Source organism: Pipistrellus kuhlii, unplaced genomic scaffold (assembly GCF_014108245.1).
Source record: "Pipistrellus kuhlii isolate mPipKuh1 unplaced genomic scaffold, mPipKuh1.p scaffold_m20_p_4, whole genome shotgun sequence".
Classification (NCBI taxonomy): Eukaryota; Metazoa; Chordata; class Mammalia; order Chiroptera; family Vespertilionidae; genus Pipistrellus; species Pipistrellus kuhlii.
In genome coordinates, this window is record NW_023425540.1 from 52,903,071 (window position 1) to 52,921,936 (window position 18,866).

Here is an 18,866-nt window from a genome sequence, read left to right on the forward strand (position 1 = left end):
AGTTACTTTATAGAATATAATACTGAGAATAATGAAAATTGAATGTACTTTTGAAATTTTGTCTTTGTAACAGTGAATATAATATGTGGTGTGTTAGCTATTTAATCAATAGACACCATAAGAATATATACCTTTGCAAATATGAAAGTATTGTTTAATATTTCTGGAAACTTGTTATTTATTGATAAATTTACTAGTATATGGCCCAGTGATACTAATTTCATTTGCTTGTTTTTTTATAGTGTTTTGTTGTAATCTGCTAATTTTACACTGACAATTTAGTGAAAGATTAATTAAGACAAAATGTCAAAGGCTAATGTTTTCATTATTTTATTATTTACTTGGATATTTGTTTCAGGCTACTTATAATTTTTAGCAATCCTCAATTAAATTTCTGTTTGTGTTTAAGTTCCATTGGTTGATCTCTTTGAGTAATAATCACAAGATCCTGATAAAGGTGGTATTAATAGAAATCAAATACATCTTTTAATTGAAGGGAGAATGCAATTGTTAAGGAACCAGGAAAGGCTCTGCCTAGGTTCTTATTGTGAAAACTCAGACACAGACGCTGTGTCTTCATAGATTAGCAGGAAAGTCTGGCTCCGACATATGCTATATAGATTTCTTTTCATCTCAGGCAGTTTGATATTTTAGAAAAGATGTGGAGAGAAAGATTTTTTTTGTTTGTTTAGAATTTGTTTTAACACTGTTCATTAAAAAGGAATTCTTTATTTTAATTTATCCAGAGTTATTTTTCTAGGCTTCATGTCCTTACACTTTTAACTTGTTCTTGGAAAACTTAAAGAATTCGTGGATACCACACTTTACATACTATACCACTATGTTCATAAAGACAACTGAAAATGTGAATTAATAATATTTGCCATTAAAATTACTGATCTTTGACATTCAATTCAAAAAATAAAAAAAGCACAATTTCCAAATCAACTAAGGCCTTGGTATTCATTGCATGTACACCTCAGAGACCAAGAGGCAAGAAGAAAATAGAAGAACTTCTATTTTTAGATTTTTATCTACAAGCGTGATAATAAAGTTTATAAACATTTACTGTATCTCCCAGGCATAATCACATAGCCTGCATTTCCAGCAGTTACAAGTTAGGAACCTGGACCCAAGACTCCACTTCTCAACGGCAGAGCGGGAGTTCCACATTTAGAAGTGTTGACTGCTCAACCATGCTATGTGTTCAGCATAGTGCAATGTGAAATTAATATATGTGTAAGAGGGTTACAAATATATTACCTTATATTTAAAAATACCTTTAGAATACTTTCTAAGGATATGAGGCAATGGCCATGAAATCTTTTCCACAACACAGAGGTTTGCTGGTTATGTTTATAAACAAAATCAAACAAAACAAAGCCCTCAAAAGCTGGGTTTGCTGACCTTTTTAGTGATGACAAGTAGCTATCAGTACTGTGTTACCTAGCAGACATATAAAAAAATAAGCAGACTTGATTTGTCTCCTCAAGGCAAAGGTCACATTTTAATAATGGATGAGAAAGGAACTGCTTTTGAAAGAAACTCATGAAAAAAGCATTTGGGGAATGCTGTTCTTAGTAATGATTTAGTTGCCACAAACAGTGGGTTTCACCTATAAAATTCGTATCTCCACATTTAAGAGACTTGGAATTTTAAAAATGTTCAAATAAGATGTTCTGAATCCATTTGTTAAAAAGAGTAGAATGCAACACTGCCCAGTTACCGTAGTTTGCATGGATGAATGACTGACATCAGGGCAGATGGAAATTTACTAGCCAGATTTAAAGGAAAAGCTTTTGCATAATTGGTGGGTGGGACTGAAAAGTAAGTATCATAATTCCGGAAGTACAGCCAATAAGGCACTTTTCCATTCAGATCTCTGCTGTCTTTGTAAAGTGTGCAGTTAAGTTATGGCACCACTAAAACTCCATAGAAAAATAAACTGAATTTCTGTCTCACAAAGTGTTAAAATAAGATTTAAAAAAAAATGTTGTATCAAATAAGGGAATCTCAATATTTTTAAGATGAGAGATAATATAAAGTGTCTTTTGAATCTTTAATAAATAAGTTTTAATGTTTATTTTTATTTCATCCTTTTAAATTTATATATATATATATATATATATATATATATATATATATATATTTAAAAAATATATTTTATTGATTTTTTACAGAGAGGAAGGGAGAGAGATAAAGAGTTAGAGTCATCGATTAGCTGCCTCTTGCACGCCCCTTACTGGGGATGTGCCCGCAACCTAGTTACATGCCCTTGACCTGAATCGAACCCAGAACCCTTCAGTCCGCAGGCTGATGCTCTATCCACTGAGCCAAACGTGTTTCGGCTAAATTTATATTTTTGTGTAAGTTTAATAATATCAATATATATTATAGAGCAGCATATGAATGTACTTTATAAAGTCCCGTATGCTAGGGGTGTATGCTAAATTTTTTGAAAGATACATGTAATCAATAGGTTCAGGGATCACTGTTCTGAACTACCCATTCTAAAAGTAGAAAGTTAACATAAGTTGGGAAGATTGGATATACTTTTCAATTCTTAAAAAAATATTTATTTTTGTTTAAGAAAAGACTTATCTATCACTTGTATTTTAAAAAGAAAAGACAGTTTAATATCAGAAAATTAAGAAGAATGTGATTGTGGAAGAAAGGATAAACCATTAAAATGAAAATAATTTAGTTATGAATAGTTTATACATTGTTCTCTAGTTTTTTTTCTTTTAATTTTTTTTCTATGGACTCTTTGAATACCACCATGGAACACCATTGGTCTGTTCACCCTACTTCTCATAATCTTATTTTCCCCTCCAAATGTAATATGTCATATCCCTTGTACCTTTTTAATAATTTGTGTTTAAATGCAATATGAATTTTTACCTTTTCTGTGACAGTTACCCTCCTTCATGTCTTTCTGGGCACAGAGCTCAGGTAAAGCACCCTCGTGCTATCCTTATTGAAATAGTGACTTCCCAGTGGCCAGACAGGGAGCATTTTTCACTTTTGCTTTGCTTTGCAGATGCTCTGGCCCACTCTCATCCCTTGACACTTTTGATCTCTGAATGCTCAGACTACCTTTTGTGATACCACTCGTCTTTGCATCTGCTGCTCCAGGCTACTGACCAAAGCTCATATTCCTGTGTTGTTGATTATTTATGAAACTGTCAAGTTACAGATGTTCAGATACAACCCCTGAAATCTTATTATTTACTTCCAACAATGGGGAAAACTATTAATGAAAATTCTGTGTACAATATTCTAGAAAACTATATTTGTCATTTTATATGTAAGCTAAAAGAGGAGAAAACCTAACAACAACAACAAAACCCCTACACATGGAACCCTCCACGAAGTACTCCAGTATACATAGTATTTTTTCTCTATCACCTGTGCCATCTCTTAGTCATAGGAAATGAGGTAAATTGGAAGGAACTTTCACAAAAACAAAATCTGTTAAAATTATTCTAGTTTCATCACAGTGTCATCCAAGAAACTATTTACTATGCTTTCATTTTTCAGTGTGTGGCCCTTTGAGAAGTTATGTAACAGGTTATCAATTTATGCACATGCGCCAAGATTCTTAACATACAAGGTCACTCAGCGGGAGCAGTCAGAGTCATTTCTAGAGGAAACTCATGTTTGGTGCACTCTTTGTACCAGAGAACACCCTCTTTTCTATTTTCTAGTCAACAATGTCCTTCCTGCCCTCTCTCCCCACATCATTGAATGGTCAATAGGTTTGTCCACAGGCTTCATGCAGCATTAATTTCCCAGAAGGAAATTCCTCTCTCATCTCCTGCTACCACTTATAAGGAAGTGAATCAGTGGAGACTTGGCATTCACCTTTCAAAGTTGCTGGCTTCTGGTATGCAGCAACAACAAACTAACTAGGTCCAGGAATAGTACAGCATTTTACTTAACATAGAAATAATTCTTTAAGATACAAACAAACAGAAGGACAAATGGAGACTGAGATTATTCTAGGTTACAGAAGAATTGGCATTCTGATGATGTATCAAGGAAGGTTCATAAAATAGAAAAAGCTTCCTATATTTTTCAGTTATGCTTCTGAAGTTCAAAACCATTCAGTGGTTCTTCATTGCCTCCCAAATTGGGTATAGCTTTTTATTATGAATTTAAGGTTAATTAGCATTTGGCTTTGTTCTATCTTTATAATCACAGTCTCCATTGATCTTCTCCATCTACCCTGTGATGCAGTCAGATTGGTCCACTTGGGGTTCCATGGTTGGGTCCCAACACATTCTAGTCCAGACTTTCTTCAGGATGTTGCTTCCATCTGGAATTTTCTTTCCCACATTATATGTACAGAAATTCTATTCAAGCTAAAAATAGGAACTTTGTCTTATTCAACTTATTTTTTAAACAAATGATTAGCTGTGTCCTTTGCACACAAAAGATGATCAATATAGCATTTTAAGTGAATGAACAAAAGACTAAACATTATTTTGGGGGGAGTCCCCTGATTATACATTTTTAAATTTCAGGTGGGATTCAAGGCAGTTAGATTCAGCAGCAGGTCTAAAAGACTGGGAGAAAGAATTTTAATATTTGAACAGAAGAAATAGGGAGTTTATCAGTAATGAATTGGAAATTTTCCTTACCCCATCTAATGAAAAGGAGGAGAAGGTGGTGATATTAAGAGAGGGGGTCTTGTATATTGACGGGGAAGGACAGTGGAATGAATATCTCCATTTACTAGAGAACACCCTTTAGATGGAAGCAATTTTCTGTTAAGGTTCCTTCTTACAGCGTTTTGACAAAATCCTTGCATTCCTTAAATGTTGCTTGCCTTTAACCAGATTGGGATTCTGGATAGAAAGTCTCGTGTTAACCAACTCCAGCTCTCCAGTTCCCATAGCACCCATTACAGAACAAGGTAATCTCATGGCTACTGATGTTATCAGATCTGATGAATTCTCTGTTCCCATAAATTATTCAAAAGCAATTTCCATTTACCAGAAACGAATTTCCATTTCTATGAAAAAGTCAGGTTTTTGGTCACTTTTACCTCAAAATAACCTGTGATACTTAAGACTAAATAGATGGGTGCAAAATATTTCTCAAGAAATTCATCCTCTGAAGGCTCAACTGACCTACATTCATATCTCTTTACCGGTTCAAATGCAACTTGATATCTGTTAGATGAAAGAGCTGGGGGAGAATTAATATTAAACTGACCCTGAGTTCTCTCAAATTCTGATGAAAAGTTTCAAGTTGCAAATGTTCCTTCAGTGCTTTCAGAACACGTTTTTCATAGCTAGAACAGGCACTTCATTTGCAAGCATTTTATTTTAAAATTTCCTGGGTAGAATTTTATGCAACTCATCCAGTATTAGAATTCTCTGCAATATGATAAACACATCTGACCACCACACAAAATGGCAGTGAGTGCAAAGAGATTCTGGGACCACGGCCTAGTTTGCCTTGTCATCATGCTTGGCCCAAGGAAACAGGAGATGGCAGTCCTTGCCACTTTGCAATATTTAGGACAAGGATGACTCAGTTTAAATAGAAAGGTTATCTCCCTTTCTGAGGTAAAAGGGCAGATCTGCAAGCAAATACTCTCCCTGTAAGTGATGATAACAAATGTATCCCGAAGGGAAAAATGCAAATGGTACTTCAGTTCATGAATAATTGGCCTTAATTGTCCATTCTTGGACTTGGACCTAGAGAATTGCTTGTGAAGAACAGCTATACAAACTTTAATGGACTGATTCTCCTTTTGCTGATATTTTGCAGGTATTTTATTGAAATAAGGAGATAAGCCTATTGCAGAGAAAAATAATGTATTATGGAGTCATAAAATAATTTCCACCTGGATGCAGCCTCAGACATTTCAGCTGAAGCATTTGAAGAGTGTGAATAGTGATTGAATAGTCTTTACGCAAAGGCTGTTAGGTTTCCGAAAAAAGAAACATTTTTCCAAAGGCCCTGCAGCTGTACTAGTGACTGCAGCTGCTGTTGCCACTCTGAGGCGTTGTGGCCTACTAGAAAGATATGTGGGAGGAAGAAGGCATGGGCTTTCTCTTCAAGCTTTTGATGATAAAACTATGAAAAAAATTCAAGCATGAAATGCATCAGGCTGAGGCGGGTAACCAAATAACCTGGCTCTTTTTGTTTGTTTACTGGGGTGAGGTCAAACACGCACCTCAATACCGAATTACCGATGGGAGGTGGGGAAGTAAGAAGTCCGGATTATTCTTGCCTTTTGGCCATGGTTTTCTAAGTTGAATACAAAGATACCAGCGGATGTGAGGAATGGATAGCAAGCTCCGTTCCAAACGCACTTGCTATGCTCTCACGGTGGTCTGGGCAGGAGTTGAAATCGCCTCCTCTCAACCCACCGTCTCACGAATGGAACTTCCTGCCCATCGTGTCCCCAGAAGAGGATGAGCCCAAGAGCTCGATGCGCTTGAGATTAAGGGAGAGGACATTACTGCCCACAACATTACACCTTCCTGAGAATAACACGGTGCCTCTGAAGAAAGCCTAAGGCACTAATGTCACACAGCTGGACTCAGCTGCCTACCACCTCCCCACTGGGAAAAGCGGACACACCTGCTGTGTTCTAGGACCATCCCTTCCTCTTCCCTCACTTAAACTTTAGTTCCTTCAGTGTTTTCTTTAAACCAAGTAGCAGGTATCACTTAGGAAGCACCCTTGTGGGTGGGAAGAAACTCAGCCAATGAACTTGTATGCATGTATGCATAACCCATGGGCACAGACACTAGGGTGGCGAAGGCCTGGGGTGGGGACCCGAGGAGAGCTGGGAGAGGTCAATGCGGGGAAAAGGGGACATATGTAATACTTTCAACAATAAAGATTAAAAAAGTAAAGTAAAAGGTGCCTCACAACAACTTGTAACCATTTGATCAGATTAAAAAATATTTTACTAACCAAAAAAACCCCAAAAAAACAAAAAAACAAAAACCCACCCCCAAAACACACCCTGATGGGCTGATTTCCTGTGGTTTGGGTCCAGCAAGCCCTAGTAGCCCCCAAGATTTAAAACAAAACAAAAAACAAAACAAAACAAAAAAAAAACAACCACGGGCCAAGAATACCTTTCAGCAAAACAAAAGCTGTCTAAATGAGGCTTTCAAACACCTGGGCCCCAAAGTGACTCCTCCCCACTCTCAAAGAGCCCAGCCCGCCCTGAGCACACAGCTGATCTTTTTCCAAGGAAATCATCTTGGGATATTTAGGAAGTCAGTGTCCCTCGCCAAAGCTATTCCAGTGGCCGGATTACAACCTCTAGGTAGGCTCTGCAAGAGATGGTTAGGACGGAATCGAGGAGAAATTTGACCACTTTCATCAGAAAAACCTGAGCGTCTTTTTGTCCTGGAACATCTCCAGATGACCCAAGCGTGGAATTTGGGAATGAAAAAGACGACTTCTCGGGAAAATTAAATCTGGACTCTGGCTTCCAGGGTGCCCAGAAGGTGTAAGGTGTCATGGTCACCACAGAGGACTCCAGAAGTCCAATGGGCTCAGCCACCAAGGAGGCCCATCCAACTCCACGTTCCCAGGGGCGGTGAGAAGACACGGTTATTGGACGCGCAGGTGCACGTGGTGTAAGGAGGGCTGCTCCCAGCATCCCCCCTGGTGTTGGGCACAGCCATCCTGAGGCCGGGGAAGAGGGCAGCTGTCTGTAGCAGGGCTGGAGAAGGAAGCCCTCCCGCTCAGCCTGCGCCCAGGTTATGCCCGCCTGGACCTGCCGCTATATCACCAGCCTGGCCGGTCCCTGGGCCTGAAGTGCCGGCGCTTTGTGACCAGCGCTCTGTCCTGCCAGCGCCTGGCCGCCCGGCAGAGGAGAGGCCAGCGCATCTTTCATGATGGAAGGTAAGTGCTTTTTAGGGGGTTGGCCCTCTCCCCCCCTTAACTCTGTGCGCGCGCGCTTGCGTTTCTAATTCTGGAGAATATGCTAGAACTCGCTGCAGGGATCTGCCTGCCCTTCAGAGCACAGTTCAGTGATGTTTGTTTTTCATCGAGATGACCGGCAGGTGTTTGGTCTAGAAATTAGTGGGATGAAGTTGCTCAGTTAAAATTATTGTTATCCTTTATAGGGCTTTTATTTTTGTCTATGTTTTCTTTGCTAAATTTAGATATTCCAGTGGAATTCTCTCTTATGTTTCCCCTTTCCTTAGAGAAATTGTTGGCTTTGAAACCTAAATCTAAACCCTGGATACCACAGTCCCCGAAGGAAAAATAAAGCTGCTTAGTCTTTTAAATTCACACCCATGGGACTTGGTACCTTCCACATCCGGAGGTAGCAAATTGAAACATAATTCATCCATAAAAAGTAATTTTCTATATTTTTAGAGGAAAGCATGCTGTATTTAAACATTCCTGTGATGGTCCTCAAGCACTCTGGGGACATCTCATGACTAGTATTGGAGCTGTTTATAATATATTATAATATATATATATATATATATATATATGTATATTAAAAAATATATTTTATTGACTTTCAACAGAGAGGAAGGAAGAAGGAGTTTCCCCAAAAATAAGACAGTGTCTTATATTAATTTTTGCTCCCAAAGATGCGCTAGGTCTTATTTTCAGATAATGTCTTATTTTCGGGGAAACACGGTAGAAACATCAATGAGAGAGAAACATCGACCAGCTGCCTCCTGCACACCCCCTACCGGGGACGTGCCCGCAACCAATGTACATGCCCTTGACCAGAATCAAACCTGGGACCCCTCAGTCCGCAGACCGACGCTCTAAACACAGTGACCAAACCCATCCCATGCTGAGTAACTGTTACATTACCATGTGTTATGAATTTTTAAAGTAAAAGATTACAGAGTAAAAAAAAAAAAAAAAAAAAAGGCAACCTTATGAACTAATTGAAAACAGCTTAACACTCCCTGCTCAGGTCTTCGTATTAGCTGTTTCCTCTGCCAAAATCATGCTCCCAGATCTGTGTTTTAAATATTATCTTCTCATACTACCTTCCTTGACCATTCCTTGAAAATAATCTCTCAACCTCACCCCTCCCTCAGGCATTCATAATTCTAAATACTTAATCAGTATCAGAAATTATCTTGTTTCTTTCCTTCTTTCCTGTTTCTTCCCACAGTAAAGTGTAATTCTAGGAGAGCTGTTGGCTTTGTCTACTCCTTTTACAGCTCTATTCCTGGAGTATAGAAAGTTTTCAATAAGTGTTTTGCCGATAACTGAATGGATGTAAATATCTCTTAAAAGTGGACACAGCCCCGCCTTCATCCCTGGGAATTCCAAGTACTGGGACCACCAAGGAAGGAAGCCATCTCAGGAAATTGGTTTTCTTCTTCTTTACACCCTGAGCATACACTATGCAGGTGGGATTTTGTAGGGGAAACAGCAGCAGGTGGTGGGAGGGTGTAAAAAAGGCTAAGGGGTGTACTCTTCCCTTTCTAAAACATCCTTTTTTTTTTTTTTTTTTTTTTTTTTTAAATTGGGACTTATGAGTACAAGACAGATAGCTCCAACAGGGTATCATCCTAAGAAATGAGGTCACCTAGCAGCAGACAACATCACTATGTGTCCATACGCCCTCCTCTCCCAGAATGTGCCGCCTGATGTCTTGGCGTGGCCTTCTTATGGAATGTTACCCCAAGATGGAGATTCATAGATGTATAATCAGGGTTTCAGGTGAACACCAGCCACCTGGTTTAAGCGCTGGATGTGCTGTTGTCAATGATATAATCTTTTTTTCTTATTTTTGTATTTTGGAAAAGGAGGAGGTTGGTCTCAATTGTTTCTCAATCTCCTGAATTAACAAGACATTTATGATTCAAAATTCTATCTGTGGCAGTCCATGAAAAACCATCTGTGAGTAAGCTGCTCCACCTACTGGGCATCTCTTAAATGACAATGTAAGACTCCAAGGAGGTATTGAGACTTTGGAATGAACTATTGGAAACTTGGAGATCCTCTATTTCAGTGGTCGGCAAACTCATTAGTCAGCAGAGCCAAATACCAACAGTACAACAATTGAAATTTATTTTGAGAGCCAAATTTTTTAAACTTAAACTTCTTCTAATGCCACTTTTTCAAAATAGACTCTCCCAGGCCATGGTATTTTGTGGAAGGGACCAAAGAGCCGCATGTGGCTCGCAAGCTGCAGTTTGCCTACCATGGCTCTATTCTGTTGACACATGCACTTAATGACTCGTTTCATGCTTTCTGAGTGCCACAAGCACTAGCATTCATCTCCTTCCTGTAAATTCAGTTAATGATGCTCACAGAGCTCACTTCTCTTTTGTGCTGCATTTTTTCCTGGGACTGACTCAGGACGTGAAGACAAATGAGGTGAGCATCCAGAGGAGGCTGACTCCTGGAGTAGATGCGGATGAGCAGAGTGATTTCAAGCTCCTAGGGGTGAACTTGGAAGGGTTAGAGACTGAGGTTTCCAGGGGCAGGTGGTTTGTAGGTGGGCACAGAATGGGACGGAAGTATTGGGAAGGAATAATGGAAAGAAAGAACATGATCCTTTTAGCCAAGCAGACACGAGTTTAAATCTGTTCTCACTGACTAGCCATGGGACCACAGGCAGGTTATGTAGAAAAAGGGTGGGCCAAGGGGATAAAGAATAGTGTTTGAGACTATGTGCTGGCCCTGATTATATTATAAGTTTATATATGCTACTTCACTTCCCCTGAATCTTATCAGGTAAATAATATCACGTTCCATTAAATGTTGGTGGCCCAACGTTTTCCTTATCCTGCACTCCCTTCCCGAATAGTCTGGGGATGACTGCAATTTAACAGCCACTCATATAATGAAAGTAGACTCCTTATTGCAGTGGAGTAGGAAAGAAAGTGGAGGAAGATAGTATTAGACAACTCTTTCCAAGATGTTGCCTTAGAAAGAGGAAAGAAAGAAAGTCCCCCAAAAATGTGCATTCAAGGCAGTTTCTGCCCCCCTCTCAGAATGGCTGAGACAATATGCTTTTAGATGGGAAACAAGTAAGTTCCACACAAGACCAGTCATAGCCAGGGAGGTCCAGTCTCCCACTAAGAGGCCTGTATCCAGTGGGCCGTTACTTCACAGCAGCATTTGACAACCATTGACCAATCTCACCTTTTTGAAACACATTCATCTCTGTCTGATGAGAACATAAGACTCCCTCGGTTTTCCTCTTGTCTCAATGGCTGTTCCTATTCAGCCTTTAATGCTGGGTCCTCTCCCCTGCACCAGATTTCTGACGGGCTCTGATCTTATCCCCAAGACTCTGACCTCAGCTCTCTTCTCTGGTAACCGACATTCTTCCTGAGTGACCTCAAGGCATATGGTGCCAACTCTATATGCAAATGATGAACACAGCCCTTGCCAGACCACTCCCTGGAGCTCCAGCATTCTGTCTTCTCCATATGGTCACCTGGAATCATGTTGGTAACAAGCAGAGCCATAAGGTGTCTTCAGAAATCAACTGCATTGATGCCTTCCACTGCCCATTCAAACCCATTCCGTGGGCCTGGTTTCCCTCTGCTTCTTGGATCAATTCTAGGGCAAGTCCCAAGAGTCACCCATTGTCTGGTAACTCTTAGTTTGCTTACAGATGTAGCATAAAATTACACTAGTCCCCCTTTACCTGTGGTTCCCCTTTCTGTGGTTTCAGTTATCTGTGGTCAACTGAGATAGAAAGCTATTAAATAAAAAGTTCCAGAATTAAATAATTTATAAGTTTGAAATTGGGGGTGCCCTGTTCTGAGTAGAGTGATGAAATCTCCTACCTTCCTGCTCCATCCTGCCCATCTATCCCATCCACAATGGAGACACTTCTGCCTGTTAGTCACTTAGCTGTCTCATATCAGATCAACTGTTGTGGAATCATGGTGTTTGTGTTCAAGTTACCCTCATTCTATTTAATAATGGCCCAAACACAGGAGTAGGGATACTGGCAATTTGATTTGCCAAAGAGAAACCACAAAAGTTATTCTTTTAAGTGCAAAGGTGAAAGTTCTCAATAAGGAAAGAAAAATATCGTATGGCGAGGTTGCTAAGATCTATGGTAAGAATAAACCTTCCAGCCATGAAATTGTGAAGATGAAAAAAGAAATTCCTGCTAGTTTTGCTATTGCACCTCAAGCTGCAAAAAGTTACAGCTGCAGTGCGTCTTAAGTGCTTACCTTAAAATGGAAAAGGCATTAAATTTATGGGTGGAAGACATGAACCAAAAATGTGTTCTCGTTGATGGTGAGGTGTTGCGCCAGAAAGCACTGAGACCTCAGCAAGAGTCCTCTGAAATGAGTAACACCAAGCCATTTACTAAGTAAGGGATGGTTACACAGACTCAAAGCTAGGTTTGGTCTGAAAAATAAAAACCACATAGAAATGACTGGAGAGGCTGCCTCTGTGCTGCTGCTGCTACCTTCCTGGCAGAGCTGCAGGAGGGAGGAGGGCTAGGTACCACTCTCGGTGCCAGGCACTCATTGGGTATCCCGGGAGAAACCCTTCGGGTCAGGGGCACCATTCTACTCTAAGGTTGGAGTCCGTAGAGCTGGGTTGACCTTCAAAGCCCATACTCTGTTCTGCTTCACCCAGCCTCCATGTAGTTTTAGGGATTTGCATCTTTTGAGAGTGAATTGTTAGCATCTTGGACATTTGGGAAAGGCATAGCATTCATTCGCCTTTCATAAAAGAAAGCAACACATCAACAGGTCTCACTTAGAAAAGGGGTTCAAGATCACATGACTAAAAGGACTAATCGTATTTCATGCTTCAAATTTTACTCTTTGTTCGAAATGAGGACTCTCACACTATTGTGTGCTGTTCAGCCCCTTGGACTCCTCCTCCAACACAGCCACGGAAATAGGCTCTGGCCATTAGAAGCCCTGAATAGAGGCAGTTATTGAAGGCAGAACGCTGCTTTCTTCCTTCGGCATCTGTGAAACCCAGTGTGTGAAGTGTCTCCCGGCCCCTGGTTCTCCCACACACACCCACATGTGGGCTCTGGCATACATAGATCACAGAACAAAACAAAACTGCCTTGTTCTGCTACAATGCACAGAGAATGTATCTTTTTGTTTTTAACCCGATTGAACATTCAGTCTTATTCTGCATAAAGTTCTGTTTCTCTGCTGGTACCTACCTATGGACTCGATACCCAACTTTTAGGATAAATAGCTTAGGTATCCATTAAGTATTCCTCTTTTTCTGTACCTTTAACTTTTCTGTCTGCTTGATTCTTCTCTCAGCAGCATTCATACTTATACTGGTATCTTGCACCTTAAAAACCACACTTCCCCCGCCTAAGATATTTTAGAGGCTTTTTATTGTAGTTGGAAGAACATACAAAGCTCCTGCCACTGACCGAGGGCCCAGAGTGGCCTGACCCCACCTGCCCTGCTTCCCCCTTGAAATCTGAATTAGCCACACGGGACTTTCTCCGAGTTCCTTACCCTTCCCAGGCTTTTTTCCAGTTCAGGGACTTCACACATGCTATCTCTTCTTCCTGGAGAATGCTCAGCCCAACTTTCTGTCTGGCTAACTTTTATTCAAACTCCAGGCCTCAGTTGAAATATTGCATCCTCAAGAAGAAATTCATTAAATACGACTCCTTCTCTTAGTTTATACTAGACCCTCTGTTTTACTCGTGTGCCAGTTGTCCACTTACTGCTTCTCAGCTCCAAATTCAGCCCTCGGTATGTGCCCTGCGATTATGGATGGAACTCCTGTGCAGTAAGCATGGTGTTATGCTTTCTCAGTAGAGGGCAGTAGAGGAACATTCCAGGGGGAAGGGGCACGCCTGCTCTTTCCAGGTGCTCTGGGTGGGTCTTCAGTGTGGGGGTGTGGACATTTGGAGGTGCTCTGCCCCAGCCATGCACCCGAGAACACGCTGTCCCTGGGGACCTTGCAGCCCCACGGTGGCCTGGTGATCGCCTTCCTGTGACCCTTTCCAGATGGATGTCCTCTGCTCACTTCCCCTGGCCTTCCCGACAGCACACCTCATGCTGCAGGCCTGATGCCACACTGGCATCCCCACTCCTTTTACACACCCAGGCACCAGCTAACAGCTTCCAATTCCCTGCCTCAGCTGTGCTCCAAAGGATTGCTTCCTCTTTGTCCTGGGACTGCAGACTGGCTCTGACCCAGCAAACCAGAGTGGCCCTGCCATCCAGTGGTTGCACTGCATTTCCCAAGGAGATCTGAATCTCTCTCTCCTTTCCCTAGGTGTAATCTGACCTTTCTGTGAGAAGGTGCAGAGTTCCTCTGAGTCAGCGTATTTGTGCTGCCTGAGATCCGGTGTTCCTGGGTTTGTGCTTGGTTCCTGGGTATTATCTTCGTTGAGTCGTGGGATGTCTAGGCTTCAGATATCAGCCACTTTCCCCTTCAAGATGGTGCTGTCTCCATTGCTCTGGGAGAGATTTGAGCATCAGTGTAGGCTGCCCGGTCAGGGGAGCCCAGGCTGGCAGTCCCCAACAGTCTCTTGGAGTATAGCTGACCCTTACTCACAAATATATACTTCTCATTCGTCCACACACTCTCTTTTCGTTTTCTCACTCACACACTACCTTGCAGTCTGCCTTCCCATCGATGGCCATCTCCATCTTTTTCTTCAGATGACAGTATATTTCCCTGTTCTTCATCATCTGGAAGTGAGACAGATTTAAGTACCAATGATTCTACCAACTGAAAAGTTAAGAGAAAAAGAGGCAGAAAAAGAATAAAAGGAGAAAAGAGAGAAAGGACAAAAGATGAAACATCAAGAAAAAGAGAAGGAAAAAAGGAGGAAACAACTCCATGATATCACCTTTCCAAGGTCTCATTAAATTCCTGTTTAAAGAGTTTATTTTATGATACTTTTAGTTTGGATTTACATTTTTACTGGTTTGGCAAGACCATGGCAGGTACAGTGTCCAATATGTTAAAGAAAAAACCCTATCTAATAAGGAGGGACTATGCATGGGAGGACAGTTGGGGATGAGTGGACTGGCAGGGAGGACAGTTGGGGGCAATTGGGCCAGCAGGGGAGCAGTTAGGTTTCAATCAGGCTGGCAGGGGAGTGGTTAGGGGGTGATCAGGCTGGCAGGCAGAAGCGGTTAGTGACAATCAGGCAAACAGGTGAGCAGTTGGGGGCCAGCAGTCCTGTGAGAGGTATGTCTGACTGCTAGTTTAGGCCTGATCCCGGCATTTGGGCATCCCACGAGGGGTCCCAGATTGGAGAGGGTGCAGGTTGGGCTGAGGGACCACCCACCCCAAGTGCATGAATTTTGTGCACCAGGCCTCTAGTATTCTATATTAAACTTCACTTGTTTAAATCACTATGGGATTGCATTTCTTGTATCCAGACTGCAACAATTCTCTATCTACTAGTACTCTTTAATTTTACTTATGTGCCAACTACAATTTCATATTTTTTTAAATACTCACCCTAGGATATTTTTTATTGATTTTGAGAAAGAGAGAAAGAGAAAGAGAAAGAGAGGAAAATGTTGATATGAGAGAGAATCACTGATTGGTTGTTTCCAGTATGGGCCCTGACCAAGGATCGAACCCACAACCTAGGTATGTGCTCTGACCAGGAATTGAAACTGCCACCTTGGTGTATGGGATAATGCTCCAAACAAGCAAGCCACCCAGTCAGGGTCATAATTGAATATTTATTTGTGAATCCATTTCTTAATATCAGTCTCTTCAGTGGAATTATAAGGGCAAACAGGGCAGGTACAATATCTGTTATTTTGTGTGTGTGTTCCCAGTACTTAGTGTAATGCTTGGTTCATAAAAAGCACTCAATACATATTTGTTGCATGAATAAATACTGTATGGCTGAGTTAGTTTTCTGCTAATTTATTCTGTTATGTTCTTATTATGCCTCATTAATTCTTCTTAGTCATTGCTATCTATTCTAAAGATCAGGCATAATGTGTTCTGGAATCTGTAGCACCACAAGGGATCTGATTTTGGCCCTTGATAAACAGAATAAAGCTGTGTTTTTATATTTCAACATCTCCACATTGAAACTTATGTGGCAATGATGTTCACAACTGCAGTTACTCAAATAGTTTTTCCTTAGCTGTGTTCAGACTTACTGTAAGATCCACATTTCTTTTCCAAGGAGGACTAGAAGCAGTTAAAAAAATCTATTTTAATTCCTACTACTATATAATCACAGAACTAAATTTTCATATGAATTCTACCCCCAGGATTCAAATACTCAAATCCCTACAGGGCCTAGTGGGTAGTTTATGTGACTGGGCTCAGAGTTAGGTAATGAGGAGTAGTAGGGATTATGGTAAGTCGGATAGTGCATGCGACACCTGAATGCATTTAATTGAAATTTTATAAAAATATCGTTCAAGCCAAATGTAACACCTGCAGGCAGCACAGGTCCTGTGATTGCCACCTGGCAAACTCAGGCCTAAAACACTTGGCTCCAGGAGCCATTTTGGCTTTCAAGAACCAGGAATTTTAATATATGGAGTGCTTGACAAAAGGTTGCTTTTATGGATTTATTTTACTGAGGAAGGCCATTAAAGAAATGCCAGCATCTATTGCTGTAACTATTTCATAAGAGAAAGCAAAAAGAACAAAATCTCAGGATAAAGAACCATGGAAGAAAAACTGGCAAGCTTTGCTTTTGCCTCCTGTTTTTTTCCTTCTGACTATAGATGGAAATAAACTGTTGTGGGACTCAGCCAGGTTACAAATCAGGTCTATCATAACTACCTTGAAAGCTTAAGAAAGAACACCTAGTTTCCAGGACCCTCTCAGGAGGTAAGAGAGATGGAGACGGTTTGCATGTGCACATTGGAAAACTCTTCAAGGGCTTCTGAAGCACACCCACATTGAACACTTCTGGTCTGTTCCCCTCTAATTTTCAGAATTCAGAGAATAAGGCCGAACCATCATTTCTCATTCTGATTACAAGAGAATCTTATTTTCCCGCACTGGAGGGAGACAAAGTTTTTCCAAAGTAGCTGTGCAGCTCACATAGCCACGAAAGGCAGACAAATCCTAGTCTGTGTCTCAGAGAAGTGAGAAATAATCATAGAACAGAGAGTCTTCACCAGGATTTAATATGCAAAATTACTCCTCACTTTAAAATATGTGTTGATTTCTTTATTGATATATTAGTGGCCTGGTGCATGAATTTGTGCACATTGAAAGGAAATTAATCAGAAGAAATATTTTAATACTGCTATTGGCCCTTTCTCTATAATGGAAGTGTCAATCAAATTCATGATCAACATGACAGATCGAAACACACACATGCAATTGGTGCTAATGAGAGCTTTATATGTATCGCACATGCGTGAGTCAACTTAGCCTTTTATATAGAATGAACTTGCTTAATTAGACCTGCTTTCTGATTTAGCTAAACTTTTTCCAGCCCAGTGAAGCACCCTAACTTCTCTTTCAGGTAATTGTTAGCAACACAGCAATAAATACCAACACGAAGCAGATTATTATTGTAGATCACACAGGAAGAACAGAGGTTAAAATATTTAACTGAGCTGTGTTTGACTCTATTCTGCACAATGAGAAAATCTGAAGTCATTTTCAAGTTCCACCATTTCCTTCGTCTTTTCAGTAGGGTCAGGTTTCTAAATTTCTGTTTTTCTGGCTAATGAAAAGAAAATAGGATTCCACCCGAGTTTCCTATCTACCTACTCTAGGACTTCTGTGAGGATCAATTGAGATGAGGCATGGGAAAACGCTTCATAGACATTTGGTTAAAATGTAAAATGTTTCCATCTGTGTCCTGGGCTGAAGAAACTGCAAGGGGGTTAGTCATCACTAGGGAGATGAAGCCATGACATCATTACCTGGCACCCACAGCCAAATTTCTGGGCTGGGCTGTGGGCTGCATTTTGCACCATGGGGTCTCAGCAGCGTTGGCTGCAATTTGGTGGGCTGTCACTCTGGGGTGGTGACGGAGCCTGTGTCTCACTTGGGGGAAGCTGAGTGTTGCTTTATGGACTCAGGGCCATTTCTCTGTGCATCATGACAGCTCCTCTATTGAGCATCTGCCCCCCTGGTGGTCAGTGTGTGTCACAGCAACTGGTCAGAAGATGGGAAGGATACTTAGCATATTAGCCTTTTATATACATTCCTTTCTAGAAAGAATTAAGGTCATTCAAAAGTACACACACACACACTCATATATTGTATATATACAAAAAGCTTAAAATTAAGAAACTAGGGCAGTGGAAATAAAGGCAGAAATAATAAGATTGTGTCATGAAAAGGTAAACAATTCAAACTCCTGTTTCTAACACTTGTTAATAGAGGGTCGAAACATGGTTTGGAGTGAGGCCAGAAGGGCCGGAGACACAGGAACAGTGGCCCTTGTTGAACTGAACAGTTCCCGTGCTCCCTAGGAGAGGGTGGCACTATTTAGAATCCACCAAATGTCATTAAGGAATTTTTCAGGCAAATTTGGAAATTGGGATTTCTATATGAAGTCTGAATTTTATGTTTGCCTCATATTAAAATCATTAAACACCATACTGCATAGGGCTAAGAAAACAAGATACAGCCTGCAGGTTGTTCTTCAGAATTGTTCTCCAGAATCACCTGAAGTGCTTTCCCCAGACCAGTGGTCAGCAAACTGCAGCTCGAGAGCCACATGCGGCTCTTTGGCCCCTTGAGTGTGGCTCTTCCACAAAATACCACATTTTTAGCAAAGGCCAGCTTAGGAGTACCCTAATTAAGTTAGTAACAATGTACCTACCTATATAGTTTAAGTTTTAAATATTTGGCTCGGAAAAGAAATTTCAATCGTTGTACTGTTGATATCTGTCTCTGTTGACTAATGAGTTTGCTGACCACTGCCCCAAACCAGCAGGCCCAGGCTACATCCCTAACTGACAGAATGAGAAGCC

At 40.8% G+C, this 18,866-nt stretch overlaps 1 protein-coding gene and 1 long non-coding RNA gene across 2 annotated transcripts in view; one reads left to right on the forward strand and one right to left on the reverse strand.

Annotated features, from left to right (window-relative positions):
* Positions 1-5,444, forward strand: part of LOC118703436 — a 110,039-nt gene extending 104,595 nt beyond the window's left edge. The window contains exons 7-8 of the long non-coding RNA XR_006739797.1: positions 1,082-1,239; positions 3,041-5,444. This is a non-coding gene — a long non-coding RNA (uncharacterized LOC118703436). The remainder of the gene's footprint in view (positions 1-1,081; positions 1,240-3,040) is intronic.
* LOC118703645 overlaps positions 1-18,866 on the reverse strand; it is an 88,336-nt gene that overhangs the window by 32,407 nt on the left and 37,063 nt on the right. The window lies entirely within an intron of this gene.